Source organism: Phalacrocorax aristotelis, chromosome 24, assembly GCF_949628215.1.
Source record: "Phalacrocorax aristotelis chromosome 24, bGulAri2.1, whole genome shotgun sequence".
In the NCBI taxonomy this organism is placed as follows: domain Eukaryota; kingdom Metazoa; phylum Chordata; class Aves; order Suliformes; family Phalacrocoracidae; genus Phalacrocorax; species Phalacrocorax aristotelis.
The window spans coordinates 3,066,616-3,081,337 of record NC_134299.1 but is presented as its reverse complement, the minus strand read 5'-3'; the positions used below and the strand labels follow the sequence as shown (position 1 = coordinate 3,081,337).

General features: G+C 44.5%; 1 protein-coding gene across 1 annotated transcript in view; it reads right to left on the bottom strand.

The window, feature by feature from the left end:
- Positions 1-13,988, bottom strand: part of DUSP26 (dual specificity phosphatase 26) — a 41,281-nt gene extending 27,293 nt beyond the window's left edge. The window contains exons 1-2 of the mRNA XM_075074769.1: positions 13,880-13,988; positions 1,392-1,464 (exon numbers count right to left, since the gene is read on the bottom strand). The gene's annotated coding sequence lies outside the window, so the exon portion shown is untranslated. The remainder of the gene's footprint in view (positions 1-1,391; positions 1,465-13,879) is intronic.
- Between the last annotated feature and the right edge of the window lie 734 nt (positions 13,989-14,722).

The window sequence follows — 14,722 nt, the reverse complement described above, 5'->3', positions numbered from 1 at the left end:
CTGGAGCGCAGGAAGGGGAAAAAGGGCTTTGCAGTCCAGAAGACCATTGTGCATTGCTGTCCATCCTCCCTACAGATGATTTCACTGCCATCAGCACAGGGGATGGCCAGGAAGAGACGGATGGCCAGGAGGGAATCCTCCTCCCACAGTCCTGGCAGGCAGGAGGGCTGCGATTAACGCGTTGGCTCTGGCACTGGCGCAGGAGCAGCCTGGGTTCCTGCCTTTCATTTGAGGTGATTAGCAATAATGGAAAATGCAGAACATTAAACAGTGGAGTGATTACATTGCGGAGGAGGACTGGCAAATAGATTTGTCCCAATGCAAGGGTGTGAAAAAGGGGTCACAAAGCTGAGTTTACTTCAAGCTTAAGAAGAGACACGTTTTTTGGGTTTTGCCACAATTCATTCCTGCCTTGTTTTTGATCTGACTTCACTCCCTCAGTGTGCCTTTCCTTTTGGCAGCATTTTTAAATTCCTGAATGCATTTGCATGCCTTTTGGTCACCTGTCCTAAAAACTTACCTTCCCTATTCCTTTACTTGGGTGAGTCCAAGTGTTCCCCACCAAATCCTGCACATTAAAACACAGTCCTAAGCATGAGAAAGGGAAGGAAAACCAGCACAGAGCAGAGACTCCTTGTTCCCTTTGTAGGGCACGACAGAGGGAGAGGACAGAGCTGGCTTAGGAGCGAGGGAGAAAAAAGGGGATCTGAAAAGCTGGCCAAGAACACCAGATCTCCAGCTGTTGATGTGTATGGGGTCTGCAGAGGTACGCCGCCTGCGTGATCTCATGCTTGTTATGATCATCGTGTCTGAGATGAGGCACCATGGCAACCAATGCATTTTCATTCCCTCATCTTTAGGATGATGCTCCTTTAGTTCCCAAGTCCCTTCTCTGCTGAATGGGTGACAATCCCTTTACCAAATATAGAGAATCCTTTTGCCAGCACCTTCCTTCCCCTAATGCACAGCTGAGAGTAGACCTGGAAATCCACCCTCTTGGAGGCGTTGCTCCATCAACTTGCAGTCCCACTTGTATGGGACAAAAGACTTTGTGGGTACAGGATGGCCGTGACATTCAGCCCTGTCCCTTCCAGTGCATCTTTGATGCCTCCCATGTCAGATTTCACCTCCTGAAATGACTCTCAAGGGGATTTCTGTTGTGTATGCTGGCCAGGTTCCTGCAGGATTCACTTTTAAATCTCCTTTTCAAACAGATAATTAAAACATAATGGTGTTTACATTACAGATAGGCTGAGAGAAAAATAATAATAGTAATAATAATCATAATAAACATTACTTTGCTACTCAGGGGAGTTTGTCAAATGGCTCTTGGAGAGGTTTGGCACACTTTAATGAGTTTAAAGAAGAGGATTTACTCTGAGCAAACTTACTAAATTGTTCACACACGACTGGTGAGGTGAAGAAGCATTCAGAAGCGTGCAACGGGAGCAGCCAGCACTAAGTCTGCAGCAGGACAAAATAAAAATATTTAAAAAAAAAAAAAGGAAAGGGTATTAAAATCCCTTAACTTTTACAGCAGTGGATATGTAGAATGGAATTGCAGCTCTGCAGAGTCCAGAAGCTGTTCTAAATTAATGGCTTGGCTTTTCCAGTCCATTCAAACAAGCTCATTTCATGCAAGATAAATTACAGGACCCTGCCACCCTCACTCCCTGAAGAGAGCTTTTTATAATTCACGATGTGTGTGTAAGGGAATGGACGGTTGGGTTTTCTGACAGATATCCTGTGGCACAATGACCTGCTCTGGAGGCTGCAATATTTGATTCACCCAACACCAGCTGGAACAAGAAGTAGCTGTCTAAGCAAAAAGAGGGGAAGGACCAAAAGCGTGCTCCCAGTACAGCCAGCTAAAACAACGCCATGAGAAACAGAAATGACTTGCTGTATACATATTGTCTAAAAATTGGGTAGCTGCCTCAAGACTTATTTTGTGGGACACAACAATAAGCTTCCTTTGGTAATACAGTCTAGTAGAGGAGAGGTGGCTTGAGGACTGGTCTGGTCTTAATCGCATTGCAAAAGAAATAAAGACAGCCCTAACCTAACAAAGATAGAAACCCAGTAGCTGTATCCCTGAGACTCCTTTTTTTCCCCATTTTCTAGTGGTGTTAAAATTGGATCAATCAACCTAAACAGCTCACTATTAGAGCTAAGAGCTTGACTCCCTGCATTTCTTTCTTCAGAAAGCCTTGAGGCAATAGTAAATATCCAGTGGACTTGGCCTCTAAGCACCCTCGGGTTCCCCTTCTGTCAACACCGTCTCTCTCACTCCTGTGCTATGTTTTGTCACCCCTTTGGGCCGCTTAATTACCTTCCCCTTTCTTTTGGAAACAGCTGACATAATTATTTTCATGATTAAGACTCTTGTGCAGCTAATTGTAATTATACCTTATAATCACAGTTGTGACCATCAGTTACTCATCTTTGCTTTGTTTGAATGTTTTCCTTTATCTGAGGCTCTGGAAGTCCTCATGACTGAATACACACGCACAACTAACTAGCCCAACTTTCCAAACTTCTCTGTTTTTCTCCGGAGGGATTAATTTGAGGCCATAATAATGAATAAAGGCCAGATCATCGGTTGGTGTAAATCAATGCAGCTTCACTTGTGTCAACACAGCAACGGTGATTTACAATACTTGAGATGTCAGATATTTTACTAAGAAACTGGTGTCATCTGAGAAGATATATCTGCCTTAGAGCCACTTTGTGATATAGTTTCCATGTAATGAGCAATGCATATTTTTTCTTTTTATATCTCTATCCTCTTACATATGTTGGAGAACCAAGAGAAATCAAGCCATCCTGCATGCTCGCTATGTTGTATATTATGCAGCATTTTGAAAGGCATTTCATTCTACACCTTGAAAATACACAGGGGACTGATTCTCCTCTTGCTCACACCAATTTTTATGTGGTGTAGCTGTCAATTTGAATTGGGTGGCTGCTGGTTTACACCCTACTGAGTGCAAACAGCGTCAGCCATCGGATGAATATATCAGTTTTACAGGGAGGGTACTAGAATAAATTCTAATCCAAGACACATAGAGGAAGCTCCATAGTCAAAGCCACATAGTTATGGCTTACAGAACAATATGATTTTCAGCTCAAAACCTGGTCAGGGTTTTGCTAGGCTTGCTCTGACCATGGACAGGTGACAACAGATTTATTAATTGCAGTGGGTGCCCAGGAGCTCAGATGCGAGGCTTAACAGGCCTGAACTATGCCAGGTGCTGCGGAAACACAAAATGGCATAATGTGAAAGCCTGAGGGAAAACTGCCAGTGCGGTTTCCTTGCTCCATCCTTCTCCACCCTCTTTGGGCAAGTGCTTTAAACCTATGCACTGGGCTGCAGGCTGGGCCTTCCCAGCTAGAGCATGGACTGCTTTAAAAAATCATTCCCCATTCCCAAAGAATAGGATGAATGAATAAAGCAGTGAACTCCCAACCTGGAGATTACCACCGCATTAATAAAGCAACTGTGAACGAATTGTCTCAGCTGCCTGAGCCAACCAGGATTATTAAACCAGGTCCCTGATTTAATTAGAGTGCTTAAAACTCATGCTAAAAACAAAAATGCAGCTCTCAGCTAGAACATGAGCTTTGTGTGGGAAGGGTCACTGCAAAGGTCAGCTCTTCCCACAGTTTATTCATGATTATTGAATCAAATGCTAAGGTGGAACTGGAGGGCTCCCCTGAGAGGGGGCAGGGAGGGAGAGCTGTTGTCCCTGTGCTACAGCTCTGAGCACTGCCTGAGGCCAGGGGACAATACAGGTTATTTCTGCCTGCCCAGCAACTTGTGTGAAACAGCCTGAAAGAACAGCGCCTACATTGGATTAAAAAAAACCCCAACAACGCACATGCACCAGAACAGCCAGCCTTGTTACCATGCAAACAGAGCGAGGCAGGACAGAATGGCGTGACTTAAACCACCCCTAAGCCCAGCAAGCCTCCCTGCAAGGTGGCCTGGGACACACAGACGGGGTGACACATTAGCAGAAGCTGCGTGGCTCATACTGAATTTGTGCGCTGTGCCTCCTTGCATCAGCAGAAGTTTGTGACACCCTGAACTGGCAATATAGTTTCTCACCAGTGCCAATTCAATTAGATGCCCCCAGCCTGACGAGCAGAAAATGGACCTAAAGTAATGCTTTGTGACTGACTAAGCATTACACACTATTTATTCTTTAACTCTTAGTCCAGATTTGAACTGTGACTACAGGAAAAAGCCACCGCTGCCCATGACTGTAGCTGTGAGCTGATAGGAAGCTTTTTCCCTTTTGAAGAAAATCAATTTTCAGACTTCAAAGGCTCCACACCTCGGCTGCTCTTTCCCGGCCCTAGACTCTGCTGCATGTTTTTCCTCAACTGACTAAAACTGTTAGAACAACTGGGAGTTACTGCAGCACCTGAAAACTGCCATAAATGATACTTCTGCCCTTTCTGGCAGCCCAGCCAGTGTCGGTACCCCAACTGCATCCTCCGTACCATACCAGGTCCAAGATCAGAGCACAAACTCCCTTTAATAATGGCAAGCACTAAAAAGAAAGTGAAGGCAAAATAAGCTTCGCAACAGAAAAGTGAAATAATTCTATTGTTATCCAAGTAGTTTCCGAATGGACCCATCAAAGTTTGGAGAATTATTTTAATTGATAGCTACAGATTAACAGTAAAATAAATACAGAGAGTAGAAAACACCCATTACACTCAGCTGAGGCTGTAGGAAATTTTCAGCCTCTGCTAATTGTTCCATTTTGCAGTTTTAATTAAGTGCAGCCTCCTCAACTGAACTATTCCAGATAGTGCGAGCCTGTGCATACCAGATCACCCAAACTTTCCTGGATATGCTTTTAACTCCTTGGAACCAGCTTCTCACCTCAGGGACTGGAGTTGGACAGTAATTATACTGGGGGAGATTCATCATTATGCAGAGAACGAGCATACAAATGATGGATTTAAGGGAGTATCTACAGGGTCAGCTATGGGCAGATGTGAGCCAGCTCCAGTCCAAAAGAGGTGAACCAGTTTTAAAGCACTACTGAGCCCAGGGTAATATGCCCAGCCTCTCAGGAGGGTTTACTAGCCTGGTGCTGGCGCTGCACTAATACCTCTATACGGCTTCCACTTCAGGCCTGGCTGACATCCAGCTGGCCCTGAGCATGGGCAAAGCACGCTTACAGCTGTAGGCATAAACTGATAGCTCTGCTCCATGCAGAAATTCGTTGTTTCCCCACACAGGTTTAGGTTTCAGCAAATGCACACTTTTGCTATGCTGGCAGTGCTCTAAAAACAGGTGTCTCGCACTAAGGAGCCAGGTATCACCAGGCTCCTAAGTTCAGGAGTTTGATGCTATGCCACACAGAGAAAAAAAAGATCACTTAAAGCAGGCGGATAACAGCACAGCCTGGGTGGGCTCACCAACCCTGCGCAGTGGTATAACATGGCCTGTTCCTGCTCTCATCAGTAAGAAAGTCCTGCTTTGACATGCTCCAGCCTGAGCGACTGGGGCTGGACTGGGATGCTGCATTGCATGCCAGGGCTGGAGATCTTCCAGGCTGTGCCGCATTAGAGCAGGGAGGCTGCCCTGCGCCGGGCAGCCTTACCTTCGCCCTCTGTGATGCGAGCGGTTTCTGTCTTTGACAGCTGTATTATAATAACCATCCCGGAAGCACAGCAAGCTCGTTTCACAAACTGACTCTAATAACTACACACAAAATGGCCTATTCATTGAGGCCAAGGGCTCCATTTACTCCTGAAACGTTACTTGGAAGAGGAAACGGTACATTTAATTAAGCATCGTGTTATGCTAAGCATGAAGGATTAAACAGCAGGGCAATTTCAGGAGACTTGACACTACAGTGCCAAGAACAGTACTGGTGGCTGTTTGAGTTAGATGGGATTCTGGATCCCTGGAAAGAAAATGTTTGTAGTTTTCTGCAAGGCGTTTCCTCTGCTCTCTCTAATACACTTTGGTCTTGGGACTTACGAGACTTTTTCCCAGTTTGCCGCTAACTTCATATATGACATCCTTAATATATGCAGTCATGCCCCTCCATGTGTCCCCACCTCCGTCTGTATAAGGAAGAAAATGCTAAATGCTCTGAGTTCTAGGGATAAAATATCCTCTTCTCTTTCTAACCTTTCAGCCACTGAAGCTAAGAAAAGAAAGTACAACTCTTTGGCTGGTTACAAGGTGGGAATACACAATTGTAAATATTTCTGATATACAGTGTCCTGAGAGGAGAATCAGGCCTGATGCATGTTCATGCAGGCAACTCTGCAACTCAGCCTGGATTAGGCCACTGTCTGGGCTATGGCTCTGTCAGCCTCCAACACTGAACGCTTTAAAGAGAAGACACAGCCCAGTGTTATATACGCTACGATACAAAAGCCAAATCTTGTGATCTTCCTGCTTGACAGCAATGAAAAATGAAAACAAGTGGGGGTGCTTGCCTTATCATCTCTGTGCCCAGGGTTGTCTGCACAGAAGTTCTCATTCGCAAAAGGATGGTTATTAAACTGATACGGTCAGCTCCTCAGTCCAAGCTGTCTCTGCTCCTAAGCTAGGTCTGGCTCTGAATTGCTCACAGAAGGAATTTGTCTCGCAACGGTGAGAGGACTCTATGGAGACGTGCTTTGAACCCAGACATTTCAGAGAGTAAGGTGATGGAAATATCCCCCTACATAGCAGTATTTCCTTGTATCCATTCAACTTCTAAGGTTGATGGTCAGGCAGAGGGCATAACTGCAGTTAAGAATGAATGAAATACAAGAACTTCACAGGAAAGGCCCTAGGGAACAAGGGGGAGCAGGGAAGGAGGGATGAGATATATAGTTATAGCTGACATAAGAGAGGAATGCAACTTGGAGCTGACGGAGAGAACAAATAGGAAGAGCTCCCACAACAGAAGTGAACTGCAGATTTGGTTATTGCAGTCATATTTGCCCATTTACTACCACAGAAGGTACAAACCTCTGCCTTTCACTGTAAATGAAGATGGACACGGATGCGTGTTGGCAGGCAGTCTCGCACCGAGGGCATTCCTGCACACTAATGTACTCCAAGGAGCCCTGAGTTTGCACTTAATCAGAGGAAAATACACCAATCCACACACCCTGTTGTTGCTTCAGATCACCTTGACAAAGCCAGCAGCTGGTGCTCTGGGACTGGTTTGATGGTATATTATACCTGCCACTCTTCATTTGTTAGGATGGCAGGAATTTTGCATTAACTCAGTAATACTTGACGCCGTATTTAGGAGAAGACAGAGGGGATGCAATCTGTGGTTGTAATGCATCTTTTGGTATGTATTAAGGGGATTCATCTTATCATCACTGTTCAGCAAAGTTTTTAACCGTGCCCTTAACTTTAAATGGCAAATAAAAATAGAGCAATCAACAGGAGTCCTTTGTGTATTTATTCACATGGTCACAGATCTCTTTTATGGGAGATAGTTTAAAGCACTGTCATACCAATAAAATGCCTAAAAAACTACCTAGAGACCAAATGACAGTGCACTTGCATTTCTTATCCGTCTGTGTTACTGATTCTTTGAGACATTTTGCACAGCCTGTACATTAGGTGTGCAGGGGAAGAACAGCACGGTGGGACCATGTGTACAGAGTATGTGCACCTTGAGAACTGACGTTCGTGTTCCTACACTCCTTCTCCCCAGGCTCTCTCTGCACCAGTGATGTTTCTTTGATCACACTAAAATCAGAAGCATCTTCCAAAAATTCAGGTTGTATTAAGACTCTTATCCTTAATCCCTCAACTTGAGTGTATTGATAAGAAAATACCAATTAAGACTCATATTCCCACACTGGACCTGTAGTCAGAGACTAAGGAGATTATGTGATCATTCCAATTTCACACCCAGGAATGTTAAATAGTTATAACTTTATCTCATTCAAACAGCAATGGCCCATGAGCTCCAGGGTTCTTTTGGCCTATTTGTTGCTACCACTGCAGATGTCCTCTGACCTTCAACTGAAACAACCTGGGTGGCCTCTAGGTACCTTCAAAAGAAAGATTTCTGCAAAAGAAACAGTGGTAGCATGCATTAGCAGTCTGACCATACCAGTATCAAAGTGCTTCACCCAAGTCCTCACAAGAGATCCAAGCATGGACAACAATATTAATGAACAGCTGCCAGCACCAGAAACTACAGCTCTGCTGCCTGATTGCACGCGACAAGAATATAAGCTGATGCTTGCTTAAGTAGCAGGAGACAAAGAAGGGTTTTCACACACCTGAATCTGCCAGGCACACTTATAATCAGGCAGGAGTGATAGGACATAATTTGCAGAAGGGAGCTCCAAACCATGCGAAGGGCTTGCAGCTGCAGGATTTTCTGAAGTTTGCTACCAATTTATGTAAAGTGAAATGACCAATCTAGCTTAGGGGAAGTTTTATTACCAGCCATCCTTAACAGCCCAGGAAAACAGGGATTGAAGTAGGAAGTCTTGCGAAGCCTGATCATTTTCCCTTGCAAAATCAAGGTAAATCTGGTGGGGATTTGGAAATTCTAACAGACTAGATCAGGAGCTCACAATCCTGCTGATACTGGAAGGACAGAGGACGAGATGAGCCTTGCACTGTTGATTGGTTTAGTGCATCTGTATGAGGCACCTAAAAGCTGGATGTGAAAGTAACCAATGCAACAACACTATCTTGTTCCTGTTGCTCTGACATCTTCCATCCTTCTTCATTTTTTCACGTACCCATTAGCCTCCGGGCCTGCATAAGATCTGAAGGGACACCCCTGTTAGTGTGGTGCTCCCACTGAAGCCATTAAGCCTCTGTACGATGCCCAGAACTGCTGCAGAGAGCTCGTTCCTGGCTGGAGGCCTCAGGCTGCAAGCAAGCTGCTCGGGCTGCAGCTGCCTCCTGCTGCCTGTGTGTGCAGCACCCAGTAGAATCAGGCTCCCAGGCTCACTTGGCACTAATGTAATATGAAAAGCAGTCATAAAAAATAACAGCTCTAGGCTCTACAGATGTGGGAAAACTGACTCCAGCTTCAGTTATTGCAAGGCGTTATTTTTACAGGAACAAAAGAGCAGAGGGTGTTTTGCAAACAAGCAAGCAGACACATTCGCTGCCTGCAGAACCTTGCACCCTGGATAGTTTAAGCCCAAGCTTTCACTTGGCATTAGAAAGGAACGAACTAACCTTTTCCATTTCATTTCTGAAAACTCCAAACTAATTATCTTTTCATTCTTCTCCCATCCTTTCACTGCCAAGGGAAAGAAATCAGGACAGGACTCCTGGGCTTTCTAGATCTTGCAATATTTATCACCTGAAGCCTTGTGCCCAACAGGAGCACTCAGCACTGAATCTTTTGTGCTAGATGAAACCAGCCAGGGAGACTGGGACAGGCACTGGGAGCATCATTCTGCAGACGGCCCTGAAGGGAACAAGGCTGATCCATCCGTGCAGAGCCGAATTGCTTACTGAATGTCAGATATTTCTTTTTTTTTTTTTTTGAGTACCCAGAAGAGGGAGGCAGCAACAGGAGAGAGATGGAAGAAAAGAACAAGAAACAAGAAAAAGTGTTGGGAAAAAAAGAATAAGGGAAAGATTTAAAAAAAAAGGCAGTATGGGGGATTAGGATTCAGGCCAGCATTGCCTGCAGCCTTCCAAACCATATGATATATCTAAGGAAAAGGCAGACAGCACATCTGAGCGAAAATTACAGGTGGCTGAATTAATTAGCTCCAAATCCCAACACCCCCAAACATCAGGCACTGGGATTAAGGACTCAAAGCTAGTTTGCTGCCGAATCCCAAACCTCAGATATTATTTGGATTTAAATTGGAAGTGTTGCAGATGGCTTCGTTTAGGGAAGGAGAGAGCTGTCTTTTCCCATTCTCCTTTCAGCTAAGGCAGAAAGGCACCTTTCTCTTTCCTTAGTTACATGATAGTAAATCACTGCAGCCTTCCCTACCCCTGACCGTGCTTGGTTCCCATTAATCTAAACAAGCTCCCAGTCCTCTTCAAATACTCTGGTGCTGCAAGATGGGCAGGCAGAGATTCACTTCAAGGCAATGGGAGATTTGCCTTTTTCTATTCTCTGTCCTTGTAGGACATTATGTGCAAGAAATTTACTGTCCTATTGTGTGACTAAACAATGGAACCCAATGACAAATGGCATCTGATTTTACCCTGAAACCCTGAAAAATTACCAGCTTCAATTGACTTTGAGGCGAAGCCACTAAATGGTCACCAATAACCATGTGCAGTCAGATTCAGAGACGTGAATCGAAGTAGCTGATAGGCAGCAGAACTACATCCATTTTCTGGTGCCACCACCTATACCCTGTGATAAGTCATTTGATCCCTCCGTGGTTCAGTTCTTCCTATAAAACGGGAATAATCCTTGTTTAGCTAGCGGCAGCATCGGTAGAATAAAGCATTCATGCTGCTAGTGAGATGTTCAGATGTTATCCTTATCTGAGCAGGGTGAGAATCTGTATAGGTTGAAAAGTTCATGAATCTTGCAAAGAACATAACCTGTATCTCCTGCTAAATCAGGTGAGTATCATATTGTTTGCAAGGACCACCTCGTGCAGGTCTAATTATCTGCTGGCAAAGGAGGTACAGAAGCATAACTGGCAGTGCCCTCGCTTCATCTGGATGGTGCCAAACAAGCTGGTAAGTTCATCACAGCCTGTGTACAGCATCCAGAAGTAGTACACAGGGAGACAATTAGTGTTCATGTGGCTTTTGTATTGGATGTGATCAGAGGCCTGGAAGATATTTGTGTTTATTATAGCATTGGTACCCAGTCAGGACTGAAAACACAGTCATCGCTGAGATGCTCACTCGAAAAAGGATTTGATGGATGGAAAGTTTGACAAAGCTCGAACAAGAAGAGAAAAAGAAAAGGCAGTTTTAGAACAGTGTAATTGCCTCTCAGTAAAACATTGAGTATGGCAATTAATTATTGCTCATGGATCCCTCTCTTTGTGCTTCTCTTTTTTCCCAGGGCTCTGCAGATCTGCCAAACACTGTGCCAGAGTTAATCAGGTATTTGCTTTCACCCGGGGAGTCAGCTACCTGCCTCTAAAGAACACAGTACAACTTGAATGCAATAGCATCTCACCAGGTCTGGTTTTATCTATAATCAGGCACACTTTGCAATCTGCAGGTGGCTCGGCAGGTTGCAACAGTTTTTCAGTGCTTTTATATTATGTCTTGACCACGCATCCATCCCATAGAGCAAACTGCCAGTGGCAATGAGCAGAGTTTGTCTGGAAGCAGAGCACTGGCATTCTGCGGCTGAGTTGTGTGTGCGCCACAGTAACGCCAACTGCATTCTTATCAGGTTGTTCCCTCGAATCCCTGAGCATCCATGCTAGTTCCTGAATCCTCTTGGCAATAACCACAAGAAGAGAAATACAGACAGTCCTGCATACAGCTGGCGTAATATCCCTTTGGGTTATGCAGAAAGGTAGGAAAATCCTGGGTGAGGTCAGGACAAAAGTTTTCTATTCCAAGGTATTTCCAAAAAAAATGGATATACAACAAAAAACTAAGCACACATTATTTTGTTTTCTATAACAAAACCAGTTTGCTTTAAAACAGAAAAAACAAAAAACACACCCCTCTCATAATTTTCTTCTGCCTTGTTCAAAAACGCACTGAGCAAAGAGACTTCAAAGACTGCATCCTCATCCTTTCCCACTCCTAAGAAGGTGACAGGTGAGCTTACGGCTGTAACTTATTGCATCAAGAGTACTTACAGAAGCGTAATATTTTCTGTCAAGTTACACGAGGGTGGAGATTCTCGAGTATGTCAATATATATTAGCAATGATGAGGGCAGCAGTAGTCTTTAGCAGGGAACTCTCAGCATGAGCTGACCTGAAATAACTCCACAGGAGAAGAGAAAGCCAGACACTACACGATGGAGACAAGCTGGCTTTCCTACTGCAACTTTCTGAATCAGTGTAAATGTTTGGGAACTTCTACTCTCAGTTTGTACCAATGCTTACTGAAACTGGCAGCTGGGGCAGAATATGCTAGTGTCACCTCCCCCTCCTGCAGGATAATGAATTTCCATTTTCCCTTCTAAAAACAAATGGCACTTTCATTGCAAGTCAGTTCAGTTGGACGTCTCTGCTAATACCACTGTAGCAGGGGGCTCCAGATGGTGCCTTTACATGTCCTCTTGGCACAGGAGCAGACCTTCTCTGGGTTAGAGGAAACTCTGTAGCGGTTTCTCTGGGAGAGACAAGCCTGCCAGGAAACTAGTGCTCTGTCACTGTTTTCTGACAGTCAAATTTAAGCATAGACTTTCTCCTTGTAGGCAGTGGTAACCTAAGATCAGAAATGAGAAGGTTGCCAGGGAGATATTTTTTATCAATCTCTCTTGCATGACTGGCGTGCACAGGGTGACGTACCAACACGGCACAAGGGACAGTGCACTAGAGTGCCTGCTTTTGCAAACTGCTTTAAGATCTACTTGCCATAAAAGTACTGAGTACAATTAAAGCTGCAGATGTTTTACTCTGTAAATGTAAGCTTGATCCAACAGCTACTGCAGCCTTGCCCGATACCAACCACCTTTGGGTTAGCTTCCTTATAAAAACGTAAGACATGAAGCTACAGGGTTCTCCTGCTCGTACAGAGACATCATCCTTTCTTTCTGTGTGCCGTGTCGTAGCAGGCTGTATCACAAAAGTACACTAGCATTCTACAGAGGGAGTCATTCCCCCAATATCTTTTGGTTAATGATTCCTGCTTCACCTGCACCCTCCACAAAGGTGTGCCTGTCTGTGTAGATACTGTTCCCAAGTTAACTTATCTGCAAATCCCTAAGAAAAAAAAAATCTCGGGGGGAAAAAAAACAATTGGAAGAGCTTCCATCATGGGGAAGTAGTTCAGTTAGCTCCATGTATCTGTTATTCATACGGTGCTGAGAGCGGTAAACCCAGGAGTGTATCCCTTTGTCAGTCTTTGTCCATTTGTCTGGCTAGCTCTCATCTGTCTCTGTTCCCTTCATTAAGGGAACAGGTGGCAGGGAGGATGATGGATGAGCAGAGGATGAACCAGAATAGGGTCTACTCATCATCTGTTCGTGTACCAGAGCAAGATAGATGGTCATGTAGAGCTTTCAATTTATCCAAAGGCTGAGTCAGAAAGCTGTATCACATGCCTGGCAAGGGCCTGTCTCGGAGAGTGGGGGACACTAATTTGTAGCCACTGATGGGCAAAGCATTGGAGAGGGTAACAGCACATGGAACCGGCTCAAAGGCGTGATCTCATCTAAACTGCATCTCAGCCTTGGAGACCGTGGATGTACAACCAAATTACAGGCTGGACCCTAACATTTGAGCTTCTCATAGACAGCCATGGCCTCCCTTAGGGGAAAAATCCTCCATGGCTTTTTCTGGAACAGGAAAGTAAGTCTTGCAGAAGGGAGTCCTCATGGTACGCTATTTCCTGGCAGTAAGAGATAGATATTTCTGTCATTTACAGCTGCAGCAAGAGACTCTGGACCTCACCCTTGTACTAAGGTACCGCGCAGGTGTATATTAAAAAATAAACAGCCCTGAGGTACAGCCAGGTTAACAGAAAGTTACATGGGCAGAAGAATGTGTGGGTCAAGAAGGTGGGCAAATGTAAACCTGTGTCTCAGCAGGTTATAGTCTTATAAAATACCCAGCCCAAGTAACTCAGCCTTGTCACTGAAGCAGCAGGAAAAGGAACCTGGGTCTTCTGTGAAACTTTGCTGACAGCAGCAGCAGAAAAGCAAGTTGTCAGAGGTACTGATTAGAAAGGAATAAATTCTGAGCAAAGAGTGTGCACTAAACAATTTTTTCTTAGTTATTAGTTATTCAAAAATTGCCCCTACCTCTGCAGCTTCCTCCACTTTTTCATATGATCAAAGACCTCATTCCATACCAACATGCTCCTATTCCTTCCCTCCAGTATACAGGGGAGCAAATTCAATCTGTGAAGCTTTTGTCATTCTCTCTCACTCTGACTTCCACTCTCTTTTCTTTGTAAAGGCTTGCAGCATACCTACCACAATGATAAAATACATCCTGTTTACAGGGAAAGAAAAATCTACCTCAGCACTTTTTTCCATGGGAGGAACAAGGGGGAAAAAAAGCAAGTACATTTTAAAGGATTTTAGATTGTGACTTCTGCAAATTAGAAAACGCACACTTCTTCCCCAGATGGAATACAGGCAATTACATTGTGAAAGGAAGTACTATTTCTGGCCCTTTCATCTTGCACTCTTACTAATGCTTTTAAGATCATAAAGATATATTTGTTTGTGGTGAGAAAGATGGCCACCTTCAGCAGTTTGCATCTAGTCCATGAAATCAGGGAATGAGGAAATAGCTTGGCTTCATATTAGTTTTCATACTAGTTAAATAGAATTCTTTGAAAGCCCTGGCAACTGAAGTTCTTTCTATTCCTGAAAGCCTGCGAACTTTCCTCCGTTGTCTTCTTCAGGCCCAAAACCGCCATGGGTTTCCACTGTTGGTTATTCATAGTACGTGGGGACTCGGGACAGTGCAGTGTTCCTGTACCAGTGCCCACACAGGCATTCCTGAGGGGGAAAACATCATAGCAGCTGGGCCCCTTGGTGCTAACCCTGAACTGCTCTTAGCCCTAAGCCAGCTTTGTCAGACAGGATGGTGTTCCTACATATACCTCAGACCTTGCCTAACAATTCCGGCACGCA